The sequence below is a fragment of the Gorilla gorilla genome, chromosome 4 (assembly GCF_029281585.2).
Source record: "Gorilla gorilla gorilla isolate KB3781 chromosome 4, NHGRI_mGorGor1-v2.1_pri, whole genome shotgun sequence".
In the NCBI taxonomy this organism is placed as follows: Eukaryota; Metazoa; Chordata; class Mammalia; order Primates; family Hominidae; genus Gorilla; species Gorilla gorilla.
The window spans coordinates 104,215,913-104,231,694 of NC_073228.2; the positions used below are offsets into that span (position 1 = coordinate 104,215,913).

Consider the following 15,782-nt stretch of genomic DNA (forward strand, 5'->3'; position numbering starts at 1 on the left):
ATATTAGGGAACATATTCAAAACTTGTAAACCACGCTGTGGAATGTGAAATTTATGCCAGGGGTGCGAGGACATGGAAATATTAAAGTAGAGTAGTGGTGATATGCTCATATTGTACTTGCACTACAGAAATATCATTGGAACAGCTGTTTGAAAATAGAGTCAAAGGCCGGGCGTGGTGGCTCACGCCTGTAATCCCAGCACTTTGGGAGGCCGAGGCGGGCGGATCACGAGGTCAGGAGATGGCGACCATCCTGGCTAACACGGTGAAACCCCGTCTCTACTAAAAATGCAACAAAAAAAAAATTAGCCGGGCGTGGCGGTGTGTGCCTGTAGTCCCAGCTGCTGCGGAGGCTGAGGCAGGAGAATGGCGTGAACCCGGGAGGCGGAGCTTGCAGTGAGCCAAGATGGCACGCCAGTGCACTCCAGCCTGGGTGACAGAGCAAGACTCCATCTCAAAACAAAACAAAAAACAGAAAATAGAGTCAAAGAGCTCCTCTGCTGTCTTCAAATATCGACAATTTCACAAGATCCTTCTCCCATAAGAAGATCTCCTGTATTTCTGAAAGATAAGTCATTGACATTTCTGAAATGTCCAGTTACCTATGCTTCCAAAACTGCTATAATAGAAAATGACATTAAAAATTTTTTGATTAAGCCAGCATGCAAAGAAAAATTACTATTACAGCCAAGAAGGTTTTATACTGGAGTCATTCCATCCGTGTCCAAAATCAGATTTGATGGCCAAGACCAATTAAAATTTACGATGATATCAATTATATATGCATATTCTGATTCTGTCTATATAGCAGTAAGTGGGAAGGAACAAAAGTGGGTCAAATTCCAAAACTCTGGACAAATATAATGGAGTATTTTACAAATAATGATACAAAATTGACCAAAAGTCATGACCAAACTAAAGATTGTAATAATACTTTGGCAGATAAAAATTTTTAACAAGATAAAGTTTTAACATATAATAATCACACTACAAAGCATAAAAAAAGCTTGTGTCTACTTTCATTATGAATATTGTTGTTCCCAAAGTATAGACCTTCTATTTTATGTTAGGATAAGCTATAACACATGAATTTCTTTTATACTGGGAGCCATTATTCCATCACCCCAAAACTCCCATCAGATTATCTTAGAAAGAAATTTAAAGACTTCAACAAAGACCACACTGTAGTTCAGAAGGGAAGGCCTAGTGTTTATAAGAATAGATAGAAAAGAACATTGGGAAAGGAGACAGGTCATGGGATGTAGAATTAAAAAACAAAAGGGTTACAGAGAAATTGGATAAAGGCATACAAATACAGTTGTATAAATGGAAGAAAGGGAAATTACAGTTAGTAATAACTTACTGTATATTTTTAAATAGCTGGAAGAAAATAATTATAATGGTCCCAATAGAAAGAAAAGATCGATATTTGAGGTGACTGATATCCTACTTACCTTGATTTTATCATTACACATTGTATATAGGTATCAAAATATCACATATCCCCCCAAAATGTGTACAGCTATAATATGTCAATAAAAATCTAAAAAAGTCAATAAGCGTGGAGAATATCTGAAGTAAAATAAATATTTGAATATACAGATTTCCATCAGGTGCAAGCAAAAGCAATAATCTCTGCATAATTATTGCAATGGAGAGAGTTGTTTGTATTTATTTAATAAGAAGTATGATGTCTTCAGAATATTTATAAAAGAATAGCAGAGATTAGAAAACATTCAATGTAGGAACATCCATATGGGGAAAATGAAAAATTCATCCTGCCATACATGGCGATCTATATGGAAAAATACAACCAGTAAATGTTCATGTATCTGAGACTGTTTTGTATCTATATGGAAAAATACAACTAGTAAATGTTCATGTATCTGAGACTGTTTTGACGTATGGTCTCATTTTCCTATTCCACGATGTATTAACTTTTCCCATCCAATTAGAAATTTTCCTCTTCAGTCAATATTTAATTTTCATTGTCTCATATTTTCCAAAGTATAGGGGTTTCCTGTCCCCTCTTCATGTAGAATTGAAGGTCTGCGATTATTTCCAGCTAAGGAAGCAAAATGCATAAATCTGGAGAGTCTCTGATCAGTAGCAGGAGCACACATTCCACTAAGGACGAAAGAGCACATTCTTTCAACTGTTTTGTCATTCCTGTCTTATTTATGTGAGTTAAGGAATAAAAAATCAAATTATCAGATCATCTCTGTAGTTTTCCAAAGAGCTAAAAATAAGACCATCAGAAAATTATTTCCCTTTACTTGCTGATTTCTAGCTCTCTGTTTCATATAACTTGTGCGTGAAAAGCACTTTTGTAACTCTGACCAGTTTTCATTACATCATTGTCTCTCAGATTGCCTCTTTAAGGGATTCTATAGTTTAAGCTGTTTTAAAAAATAGATTTAAGTAAGGGTTAAGGCACCTTTTAGTGTGACAGAAATTCAGGTTTGGCATGGTACAGATTTATATAGATTCACTCTCTTAGTCATTCCATTCATTTCCTCCATTATGGATCCTCGATATGAACAACTAAAGAGTACAACAGCTAATCTTAGTGAATAACCAAGCTAGACTGTCCAAACAACCTGTGGTCATTAATCATTTCTGTGAAATGGAATGCTTTTATTTAACATGCCCAGGTTCTAATTTATATTTCATGAATTTATGTTGAATATGTTTATATTTCAAATTTTATTTATATTTAAGTACAGTACCATGCCAAGAAAACTGAAATTCAGTATGTGTGTGTGTGTATATATATGTATGTTTATGCATATTTTCACAATTTCCTACATGAAGTCAAATTCTTGTAACAATGTTGACTCATAGATGTTTTTCTTTCATTCTATAAAAATTATGAAAAATTGTATGCAGCACAATCCAATAGATTTGTTGCAATGATGGCTGTGCTTTATATCTATGCCTTCCAAAGTGGCAGCCACTAGCCACACATGGCTATTGTGCACCAGAGATGTGGCTGGTGCAACTGAGGAAATTAATTTTAATTTAATGTAAGTTTAAATAATACTCTGCATTTAAATTTAAGTAACATCTTTGTGTATCTAATGGCTACCACATTAAACAGAACAGATCTATGGCAGTTAGAAACAGTTACTGTGTTCTCATTTTCACAATAATGGGAGAAAACAATTAAGTAGAATTCTTGAGCACAATTCAAAAGTCATAATATTAGATGTAATGTGACTAAAGGAACATTGAAGATGCTCTAACTCACCTTAGAAGAAATGGAGAAACATAAAGGAAAGTTTCTAAAGGAAAGAAAAACAAGTTGTCTTGAAGTAGGACTAGGAGTTAGAGCCAAGTTGATTCTTTGTTCACTTGCAGAAAAAAAAAAAAAACCATAACCAATTAAAATCATCTTGATCATGCCTACTTTCAAAAACAGATTGTTCTGTTTACTGTGATTGGTGCTTGTGGGATTTCTTCCAGTGTTAACTTAAGCATTAAAAAAGGAATCATCAGAAAAATCCCATAAACTTAAGAGTATCCTCCAAAATACCAAATCAGGTATCCATTGGATCCCAGAAAAAACTTGTAAATATTTTAGAGCTTGGTAATCCATATTTTCCATATGCCATTTAATATCTCACTCTAAGCAACATGTAATTATCTATTTTTTTATTTCCAGAGGAAGAAAATCATTAATGTATTTATTTTTCCTACCTATGTACTTTTAAACCTAACTCACCATTCATAGTAGCACTAGGAGGCAGTATTAGGGAGCTAATACTAAGTCCTGCTTATGACGATAAATTTAAATTCCCTTACTTTCCTGTTCCCCTTGTTCTCACTTCCTGTTGTGTTTCAGTTGAACTTAACCTCCAAATTGTATTGTTTTGCTCAATTTGTGGTCCTCTTGTCATCCTCCACCAATGGACTTTTACATTGGATGCCTCTAATTTCAGCTGCAGTTCAGTACTGAGCTCTTAATCACTCTCTTGCTCCTCCTGCTCCTGACTACTTTGGGCCACTGTAATTCTTCTCTCGTTGCACTCTAAAAGTAAGACTTCTGTGCCCATTGACTTGACTGATACTCCAAATGGACTTATCATAGTTAAGTAATTTTATAACTTCTATAGATATCTTGTACTCAAAGATACCATTTAGAGCATTATCTACATTTATGATTTCTTTAAAGAATTTGATTTTAAATTAGAAGTACACAAAGGGCAGTAAGGGATACTGTCTAAGCATTCATCTTTCTGGTCTTTGATATACCAGATGTGAGAATTAAAGAAAATCACAAATTCATTGATACTCCTCCCATCAAGTGGGTGGGCTCTGTGACAGCTCTAATGAAATGTATTGGAGGGTTTCTTTCTTTCGTGTGTGTGTGTGTCTGTGTGTGTGTGTGTGCGTGTGTGTGCATCTGTTTCTGCCTCCAGACCTTTAGAGACTGGCAGCTTCCACTTCATGTTTATTGGAACACTCACTCTTGGAGGTCAGCCATCATGCTGTTAGAAAGCCAAAGCTGCCTCATGGAGAGGACTAGCCTGGCTGAGCAGCCAACATCGACTTTGTTTTCCATGTGAGGAGCCTCCTCAACACCTAAACCTGATTTACATTATGAATCCTGATCTTGAAACTAATTCTATATTGAACTGAAATTTCTGGGGTCTTGAAATGGGGTGAGTGTATTTTTCATGTGGGAATATTATAAAGAGTTTTTGGCCAGAGGTTTACTGTGACAGGTCAAAAATGATCATATATTCCTTACATTTCTCTCACTGAAAGTTGGAGTCCATACCCACTTTCCTTGAATCTGTGGACTCTATAGCTACTTGCACATAGTATAAGTGACAGATTACGAGACTGAAAACTTTCAATTCCTCTCTCTTGAAATACTCACTCTTAGGTGCCAGCCACCATACTGTGAGGGAGCTGAAGTAAGCCCACATGAGGAAGAATTGAGGCCCCAAGCCAACAGCTGCAGCTAAGATCCAAGCTCTCAACCAGTACCAGTTCATCCATTATGTGAGTAGCTGCTCCAGCCATGGTTGAGTCACCACAGCAGATAGCACATACAGCAAAGACTTGCACACCATAGAGTCCATCCTAGATTCTTCATCCACAAAGTCAGGAGCAATATAAAATTTCTATTTCAAGCCAATATGTTTTGGCATTATTAACCAGAAATAGATAATTCAAATCCTAGAGTATTTTCACAGTAGAATGTTTCTGCTCTACGTGGAATTATCGTCACACAAAACTTTTCAGAGCTAGTTTCGTTCAGTACTTAGTACTCACTTAAATGAAATATCATAAGAACGTATACTCAGTCTTAGGTATCTTTATACTCTCAAGTCAATCACATTATCTTTTTTGTATTTGTTTTGTTAAGTGTTTATCTGTAAATACCTACTCGTGCCATAATTAGAACACAAGTTCCATAAATTAAAGGAATTTGTTTGACTTGTTATTTGCTATATCACTTTCACTTAAAGTAATACCTCAATATACATGCACTTATTGTATATTTATTGAATAAATAAATTACTAATTCTGTTCTACTAACTTTACTATAAAAGAGGATCTGATTATGTGGTAATAGAGACAGAGAATATTAGAAGCTTATCGGTCCATCTTCTGTATTCCCAAATCCTTTCTCATTATTTCTCAAATATTGAGTTATCAATTAAGAAACTAGATTATAAATGACTCAAATCTTCATAACTGACCAATGACAATGATATCTTACACCTACAACCCAAATATCCAGGTAGTTGTAATGTTGGCTGGTTGATCACAAACCAGTGTAATTTGATTTGACCTGGATAAATGTGTTACGATAAATTAGAAAAATCAACATCAAAATCTGCTGTTCAATCACACAACCAAAAAAAATCCAATCTGTGGCTGCAGTTAGAGTATTTTTCATGGATTGCAGTGGCACCATCATGGCTGACTGCAACCTTGGCATCCCAGGCTCAAGAGACTCTCCCAACTCAGCCTACCAAGTACTTACAAACTACAGATGTGTGCCACCATGCCTGGCTAATTGTTTTTTGTTTGTTTTGCTTTGTTTTTATGTAGAGATAAGGTCTCACTATGTTGCCCAGGCTGGTCTTAAACTCCTGAGCTCAAACGATCCTCTTGCTTCAGCCTCCCAAAATGCTAGGATAACAGGCATGAGTGACCATGCCGGGCCTGCCTCTCTGATCTCACATATTTTGAGTTAGATGATAGTTTTATACACACACGTGCACATACACACACATGCACACACATTCTCAAAAACACAAATGCTTTACTCCACTTCTTTTTACCTAATTCAGAGCACTCTTGCTGTCACCACATTTGTGCAGAAGCACCTATAACTGTGTGTTATCCTTTTGCAGTGTGTAGATTTAGTTATTGGAAAATAAAAGATCATAATTTTTTTAATCTAACTTTTAGAGAGAAAATGTCATGCCTGTGGGATCTAGAAGACATACTCCTTTGTTTTTAGTTCTGCTAGTACCCTATGTGCCTTTACCAAAACCTTATTGAATGGATTTCAGAAAGTCTTTGTCATCTCCTTCCCCTTTGTATTCTACAAAGTTCCCAACAATATCAATGAATAAGAAGGAAGTCTTAAGGCTCCAGGAATCCCCTCAGGGAGACTAGCTTTCAGAATTTTAGGTAAGTGGCTGACTGGACAGATGTGTAAGGTAGCATTATATTTTCCTAATAAGTGTATAATGTAGCACATTTATACTGCCCAAGAGAATGGCTAAATGTGCTTAACTAACATTACCTGTGGCTCAGTTGAAGCAATCTAGTTTTCTCTCCTAAAATACAGATTTTTTTATTTATTTATTTTTGCCAGGGGGGATAGTTCCTCAAGAAAATTCCCATTAAAATTTGCATTGTAAAAGTACAACTGAGTCAGCTGTTATACCCTTGATTGTAGAAATATAAAAGGCAAAGTCTCTTTGTTATCAACATATTAGAGCAATCATTATAAAACTGTTAAATCATGAGGAAAATTGACCCTGACAATTAGATCTTGAAAGAGAATTACTCCTTACATGCTTCTCATGAATTTAAAATTTCCTAAGTACTATTTTCCAAATGGTTCAGTTTTCCAGTATCTGTTAAAACACTTATTAAAACTTATTTAGAGTTTGCTTGTTTGAAATTTCCTGTTATCTATGAGGTTTTTTTTTCTTTTTCATTGACATAAAAATGTCCTATGTCAAATTTCAAGGGAACCACACATTATTATCTCCCAGGGCCCTTGAGAGAACGAAAGCAATCACACTAGTATTCCCCCAGTTTCCACTCTCAGATGCTTCTGAATCCTGTCATCCAAATCATCGTGGTGCTAATACATTCCCAAGCACTGAGGACTCAGAGGAGCATGATGCTTCAATGTGTTTATAGAATACATTTCATATAGACAGGCACGAAAGGAACAGTTTGCATAATCATCTGCCAAAAAGAATGCATCTGTCAGAGAACAGTGGAAGCTGATATCAAACAAGTTCACATTAAAAAACAAAATCTAAATTTCCATTCTATGCAGTTCATTTCCTTGAGCCTAATTATCAATATGCATATAAATGGGGAAAAATACTTCCTGGTTACACTTCACAATTCTAATCCTGGCAAGAAACAACAATAACTTACCATCATTTTGCAGGGGGCTGTACCACACAGCTGGGAATATCGGGGCTGAAAATGTCAGACCAATTGCTATTGTAGCCAATGTGAAGTTTTACTGCTCGTGACAAAAGGGGTGTGTGAACAACAAAAATATTGTCTCATCTCCTTAGTGTTAACTAATCCTGGCTGAACCCCAAAGAAGAAACACAGCCCAGTTTCCCCAAAAAGCCTTCATTTAGTAGTTGCTTTCTGATAAAGTTTTAAAATTTCTGCTCAGTTAACCATGGAAGAAACACTGGTCTTCAGAGAGAAAAAAAAAAAAAAAAAGAAAAGATAAATTTTAGAGACTAAAATAAAATCCAAATGTTCAGTAAAAATGCAAAAGCAAATGGAATTATTTGCTTCACAATTTTTTTTTTTTTTTGAGATGGAGTCTCGCTCTGTCACCCAGGCTGGAGTGCAGTGGCACGTTCTCGGCTCACTGTAACCTCCGCCTCCCAGGTTCAAGTGATTCTCCCGCCTCAGCCTCCTGTGTAGCTGGGATTACAGGCACACACCACCACCCGCAGCTAATTTTTGTAATTTTAATAGAGACAGGGTTTCACCATATTGGCCAGGCTGGTCTCAAACTCCTGACCTCGTGATCTGCCCGTTTCAGCCTCCCAAAGTGGTGGAATTACAGGTGTGAGTCACCACGCCTGGCCTTCACAAAATATTCTTAACTTACAGAAACTATTGGTGCATATTCTTTAAGAAGTGCACTCTCAAATTTTTAAACTTATTTTTGATTTTTATTTGTATTCATTTAACGGGTATAAGTGTAATTTTGCTACATTATATGAATATATTGCATAGTGGGGAAATCAGGGCTTTTAGTGCCTATATCACCCGAATAACTTACTTTGTGCTCTTTAAGAAATTCTCCGTCATCCACCCCCTACCCGTTCCTCAACCCTTCCCCACTTCCCAGCATCTGCTGCCTCTCATTCCACAATCTATGTTCACGTTATTTATTTATTTGTTTATTTATTTATTTAGAGATGGGGTCTTACTCTGTCGCCAGGCTGGAGTGCAGTGGCGCAATCTCGGCTCACTGCCACCTCCGCCTCCTGGGTTCAAGTGATTCTCCTGCCTCAGCCTCCCAAATAGCTGGGACTACAGGCCCCCGCCACCACGTCTGGCTAATTTTTTGTATTTTTAGTAGAGACGTAGTTTCATCATGTTGGCCAGAATGGTCTTAATCTCTTGACCTCGTGATCCACCCGCCTTGGCCTCCCAAAGTGCTGGGATTACAGGAGTGAGCCAACATGCCAGGCCTCTGTTCACATTATTTATCTCCCACTTATAAATGAGATAATATGGTATTGTCTTTCTGTTTCTGAGTTGTTTCACTTAAGATAATGGCCTCCAGTTCCATTCATGTTGCTGCAAAAGACATGATTTCCTTCTTTTTATGGCTGAATAGTGTCCAGTGTGTGTGTGTGTGCATGCGTGTGTGTGTAATCCTGTATATACATACGTATATATATACACACATATATGACAGTTTCTTTATCCAATCTGCCATTGATGGACACTTAGATTGATTCCATACCTTTGCCATTGTGAATATTGCTATGATAAACATACGAGTTCAGATATCTTTTGATATAATTACTTCTTTTCATTTGAGTACTTGCTGGGTCAAATGATAATTCTCCTTTTAGTTCTTTGAGAAATCTCCATACTATTTTCCACAAAGGTTGCACAAATTTACATTCCCAAATAGTATAAGCATTCTCTTTTCTCCACATGTTAACCAACATGTTATTTTTGTCCTTTTAATAATAGCCATTCTGACTAAGATGATATCTCATTATGGTTTTAATTTGCATTTATCTGATGATTAGCGATTAGCATTTTTTCATATGCTTGTTGTCCATTTTTTGTCTTCTTTTGAAAAGTGTCTATTTATGTCCTTAGTCCACTTTTTAATGGGATTATTCATTTTTTGTTTGTTTTCTTACTTCGTTAAGTTCCTTGCACATTCTGGATATTAGTTCCTGTAAGATATAGCTTGGAAATATTGCACTGTCTCAATTTTAATATGATTTAATTACATGTAGCTTAAAAATATGAGAACTTACACAAGGAGAGGTAAATCTCTACTTTCTGAAATATGAGTTGAAAAATCATTGTGCTAAAATTATTTGAAAAAGTCAATATTTGGAAAATATTTAATTGCCAAAGCATAAATTTCTATGCTTTATGGCAGGCAATGTTCTAAGATTAGGGTTCTAGCAGTAAACAAAACTGAGAACACTTGTTTTCATGGGGCTTGTATTTTAGTGAGTAGATGTTTTTAGTAATATGATATTGGAAGTAGTTTGTTTTAATGAAAATATTATATTTTTGAGTGTTTTTGCATATTTCCTATAAGACACTGTATGTACTTCCTTTCTCTTCCCAAAAAGAAGAAAATGCTCTTCTTTTTCATTAAAAAAATAAAATACCTGAGTCTTCAGCAACCTTCTAAATATTTCTCTAGATTTGAAGGTGGAATCTCTTGATGAAAACTGGTAGAAAGGTTTAAATTTCTAACTGCAGTTTACAAATTCTTGTGATCATAGATCATATTATTTTATCTTTTAGATATATTATTTCTGTTGAAATAACTCAGTTTATAATGTTATATTTCATTTAGTATTCATGCATTTTTTAGATTATAAAAATTACAGAATGTTTATAAAACAGAGATTTAGGTTAGTGCAAATCATAAAAACTAGATTTGAGGGCAAACAGAGAAACAGAATTGAAGGCAAAATTTTAAGAATTCGTTAAATATGTGTCAATAAGTAGGTACATAATATTTTATGCCTTTAGTTTTCCTGATTGACTAAAATTTTTCCATGACCTTCTTTGAAATTTCAATTTGAAAAAACACTGAAAGAAAAAGGAAAAGATTTCTGTGCATTTAATAAGAACCCCAATGAAAACAATTCATTTATATTTATGTAATGCTTTTCAATATTTCAATTATTTTGCATACACTTTTTGTTATGAGGACAGTCTAATGAAACAGGTTTACTTCATTAAGATTCCAATCTGTAGTTGAGATAACTAAGACTCCAATAGTTTCAATGATAAGTAATCTAACAATGAATTATTTGTGAGTTTCTCACCAAAATCTCAAGAGTTATTTTTGCTTTATTCATTGTATTGTCTTCATTAAAATGAACTTTGTCCATTATAAAAATTTTTAAAAATAAGAACTTGTCACACATTTCTATGCATGCTTATAGATACTTAAATAGGAAAAATACATTCTTCTCACTTTAGTCCATCTGTCATCCACTAAGGCATTGCTCCTCAGACGTTAATGTACATACCAATTATTTGGGGAGCTTGGTAAAAATGGAGATTCTGAACAATAATTCTGGGATGTACCAGATATATGACTCTCTAACACGTTCCCAGGTGATGTCAATGCTGCTAGTACAGAAGTCACACTTCGAAAAGCAAGGCTGTAAAGAAGTGTTTAAAAGAAGTGTGGTTAAGGGACTAATTCTGCTACCACTGAAGATCTTCTTTTGTGTGTCCAGATAAACTTGTACCTATGAGTGTGTGAAGATTTCTTACCTATCTTCTTTCAAGCTATTTAGAATTTTACTTTCTAAAATCTCTTAAAACTTGGACTTTATTGGTGAGCTTTGTCTGTAAGGGCTAAGTAAATTAAGCATTTCCCCTTTCTGGGCCATGTCTCCTTGTCCCAACTGCATGCAAAAAAACTAATATATATTCACCCCCATTGTTTTTCCACACTAAGAAAATTATATAAAATAGTATATTTAGAGATGTAAGTATATTTTTAATATATTTATTTGCTTTTTAAAAATGTGATCATATTATATATACTCTCTGCTCAGTATCTTATGGTTTTTACTTAATAGATCAAAAAGAGAAAACTTCTGAGTGAGGATTCTTTTTAATATCTTCATATTTTCCATAGTTAAATATTCCATATTTTATTTAATCATTTTCTTATAGATTAATATTTACCTTATTTTATGTTTTCCACAATCCAGTTGCAAGTAACATCCTTGTAGCTATATGATTGAGGCTTGTATTTCCATAGGATATATTCACAGAAGACACGTTAAATATACACATTTACATTTTAATGCATTTCACCTAAGAGATTTCCAAGTACTGTAAAATGTACATTTCCACTAGCAATATATTGTAATGTCTTTTTTGCTCTGTCAACATTAGTTGTTGCTGAGAGAAAAACATATTGAACATATTATTTATTGAAATGTAATAACAATAAACTATTTTTTGCTTTAAGTTTTCAGAATGTATGGCCTTGCAGTCTTATAGTTATTAACTTAGTTGCAAATATTAATTCTAATCAATAATAGGTATATTAACTTTGTTTATACTGTATTTTGTGAATCAGCATATGTTTAAAACTTTAGGTCAGGCTGTGGTGGCTCACACCTGTAAACCTAGCTCTTGGGGAGGCTAAGTCTGGAGGACTGCTTGAGCCCAGAAGTTTGAGAGCAGCCACGGCAACATAGCATGAAGCCATCTATAAAAAACAAAACTTTATATAGTTAAATATGTCTACCTTTATGTTTTTCATAGTTTCTAGGTTTCTTGACATGGTTATAATCTTTTTCCAACTAATAGTATGTTTGTTTAATCTCTTACATCTTATTTTAACATTCTTAGTTTTTACCCTTAATTTACATTTATGTAAAATGTGTTTGTTTAAGTAGCATGGCTTAATCATCTGTACTTTCTCCCACTTGGAATGCTATTTTGGTCAACATATTTGTTAAATCAGTCATGTTTCCACAAAATTAAAATACACGACTGTGAAACATAAAAATTTTAACTATGCATGCACTAGAATCCATTTGTTTCACTCTTGGATTATTTTATTCTTATAGCAATGGCAATTTAAAATTCTGGTGGTTTTGCATTGTTTTACTATAAGTCTATTATTCTGTAACTATTCTACTTTGTTATAAGTGACCTGGGTATTCTCAGGCATTTATTTTTCAAATGGAATTTGAGATCTTTTTACCTAACCAAAGAAATAACACATGTGATTCCAATGGAAATTACATTAAATGTATAATATAATTCAGAAAGAACTGACAATTTTATTGTATTAATCTTCCTATCAAAAGCACAGCATGTCATTCTATTATTCATATTTTCTTTTGCATTAAGATTAAGCAGTTTTCAAAATATAGCATAACACTAGATATACTTGATCTATTTTCTTATGCAGTGCTTGCTTTTATATATTTCATTGTTATTATAGTTTTTCACTTCTATATTTTGTTGACTTACTCAAGATGCTACAAATTGCATTTTAATTTTCCCTTTGGGTACTTCTGTTTCCATTTATGACAGATTACTTGTATTAGACCAACTTATCCTTTCAAGAAGAAATAAAACCACTGTAAGAAATGCCAAAGACTGCTCATTAAATGTGATAGAGTGCAGTTAAGAAAGCCTGAATTTTATAGGGCCAACATCATGAAGAGAAAAGTACTGACATGAGCCAGACATTCTCTGCCACTTTTCCTTCCAAATATTTGTTGATTAATAACAATAGAAAACTTAGCAAACAAGCAGAAACTGTGGTTCAGAATTTATGGTGGTCTCATGGGGTTAGGGGGCTAAAAACTTTCAATGCAAGCCTACAAATTATGTTAATACTAAAAGAGAAAGATCCTGTGGAAAAGGGAACTGCAGAAAAATGAGCTTGCCTTTCTGTGCTGTTTTTATCCTTGAGGCATTAGCAATTTCATACAGTCATAGGGAAAAGGCTAAGAAATTGAGGGAACACATATTCAGGATCTAAATTAGGTATTAGCAATTTGGGATACTCAAATTAAATTCATCCCAACACCTGTTTTTGTAAATAAAGTTTCATTGGAACAAAGACACAGCCATTTATGTATGTGCTGTCTGACCTACAAAGCCTAAAATATTAATCATTTGGCCATTCAAAGGAAAAGTGTGCTGACTCTTGTTTCAACCCAACATTTTGATTGCAGAAAGGAGTTTCTTAGCAAGTGTGTTAGGAAAAGAGGCATACCGTAGGACTGCCTAACGAAAAGCCAATAGGAAATTGGCTAACCTTCACAAAGACTGAAATATCCTATCCCTATTTAGACCAGGAAAAGTTTATCTTTCTTCAAAATGTAAAATATATTTCCAGGAATACCAGAAGGTAGAATAGAAATGATAGAAATTAAAAAGAAAGAAAATCAGACAAAAGAAACAAAGGCAGAGATGATGGAGGTATAAGAATTCTAGACACAAATTTTTAAATTACTGTGATTAATATATTCCAGAGAAAATGGAAAAACTGAAGATTCATACCAGAAAACTGGAATCCCTAAAAATAGAAAATCTTGGAAATGCTAAGTCTGAGAAACACAGCTAACTGAAATTAAACATTTAGTGAGTAAATTAAAAGTAGCATAACAAACAGAAGACAAGCAAGGTAGAAGATAGTAGAGAAATATCCAGGAAAATAAAGAAAAGAACAAAAGAGCTAATGGTCTGTCATTCATCTAAGTGAATTTGCAATAGAGAGAAGGGAAATAATAGGGAAGAATGGTAACTGAAGAAATACTGGTTGTGAACTTCTCAAATGTGATCATCAAGCCACAGATGTAAAATGTTTATTGCTTTTGTTTAAAATACAATTTTTGAAGTTAAATTGAAACTGTTACTTCTATTGAAAATATTCTTCTCCTAACAGCAGTCTTATTTGTGTCTGTTCTCCTTCTTTTGCTTTTTCTGTCTGATGGGTTGCCTTCTCTTGTTTTCTCATTAAAGCTCATTCCTAATACTGGAGTGACATGGCAGTGATGTGGAGAGAGGTGCAAAACAATGTATTCCTTGCCTAAGAAGAGACAACAGTCAAGTTTTCAGTTTCATGTTACTCTGATTTTTAGGGTACAGAGAGCTCAACATACATGCCAGTGTTTTGTCCCACACCTCCTCTGGTGCAGAGGACCAGCTAGTCCTCCATGAAACACTCAAAAAGAAGATGCAGTCTCTCCCAATATGAGGGATGGGATCCAGGATATCCACAGGCCGGGTTCTCTTTGGAGTCCATCTGATTTCGATTTCTTTACATCTTCATCATAAACTTCCCTCCACTTGTTCCAAAGTGACATGAAGCCCAGTGAGGAAAATTAATACACCAACCCTCTCTTTGAGACTGCACTTAAATCTGAGGCCTTGCTACCAGACCCTAAGCCTCAGCAGCTCTGTGGCAAGTGAGAGATAAAGCAGTTTAGTGGCAATTAGGATAATGACAGCAGGGCAGTAAGTTTTGAAGCTGCCATCATTTTTTATTCTTGTAAACTTGCTTCTTTAAAAATGTATTTAAATACACTGTTTCTTCAGAAATATTTATTCTTCCAAAAGCCTTTTTTAGACATACCCAATTCTAAAGGAAATTTCATGCAACTGAAATAAAAGCCAAGAACAGATGACTATTCTTATATGATAGTTAAACCAAACAGATCATTAGGGGTAACATCACTATAATATTTTTTTCTTTTCATGTGCCAAATAGTTATGTGCAGCATATAATTTGACTAATAGTATCTCCTTTTGAATGTACTCCATAAAAATCTATTGTAGAATCCAGGCCAAAATAATTATGTATTTAGACACATCGATTTCAATAGGAAGTTATGAAAATAGAATCATTTCTTCTTTTAAGCATAGATCTGTTGATATATTTTTCATAATTTTTAAATTTCTCATGAGATTAAAAAATGATAACTGTAAATTTCTGAGCCAACTGACTTGGTCAGGGAGGTATGACATCGAACATTATATAGGAAATTGCACAGAGATATGTTCAACATACTTTATATTAAAAATGTCGCTTTTCCAATGGTTATATCATAAATAGAAGTATATATATAGATTATCAAACATTCAGCAGTCAAGAACTCCCCATGGGCCAAACATATTGATTTACTAGGATGGAAGTTCTTTTCTTGTTTTCTGGATTTCAAATGACACTGCACTGGCAGCAAACAAAGCTGAACCAAATTAACACTGAACAATGAAGAAAAATGAGTCTGGCATCTTAGCCCAGGGGATTTTGCCAAGGGAACATAGTTTCTTTC

General features: G+C 34.4%; 1 long non-coding RNA gene across 4 annotated transcripts in view; it reads right to left on the reverse strand.

Moving 5' to 3' along the window:
• LOC109026852 (uncharacterized) overlaps window positions 1-15,782 on the reverse strand; it is a 472,799-nt gene that overhangs the window by 347,545 nt on the left and 109,472 nt on the right. Inside the window, exon 4 of one of the 4 annotated variants that reach the window (XR_002005897.4) lies at window positions 8,048-14,536. The exons of the other annotated variants lie outside the window; for them this stretch is intronic. This is a non-coding gene — a long non-coding RNA (uncharacterized lncRNA). Of the gene's footprint in view, window positions 1-8,047; window positions 14,537-15,782 lie in introns of those variants that run through there. 4 annotated transcript variants of the gene reach the window in all.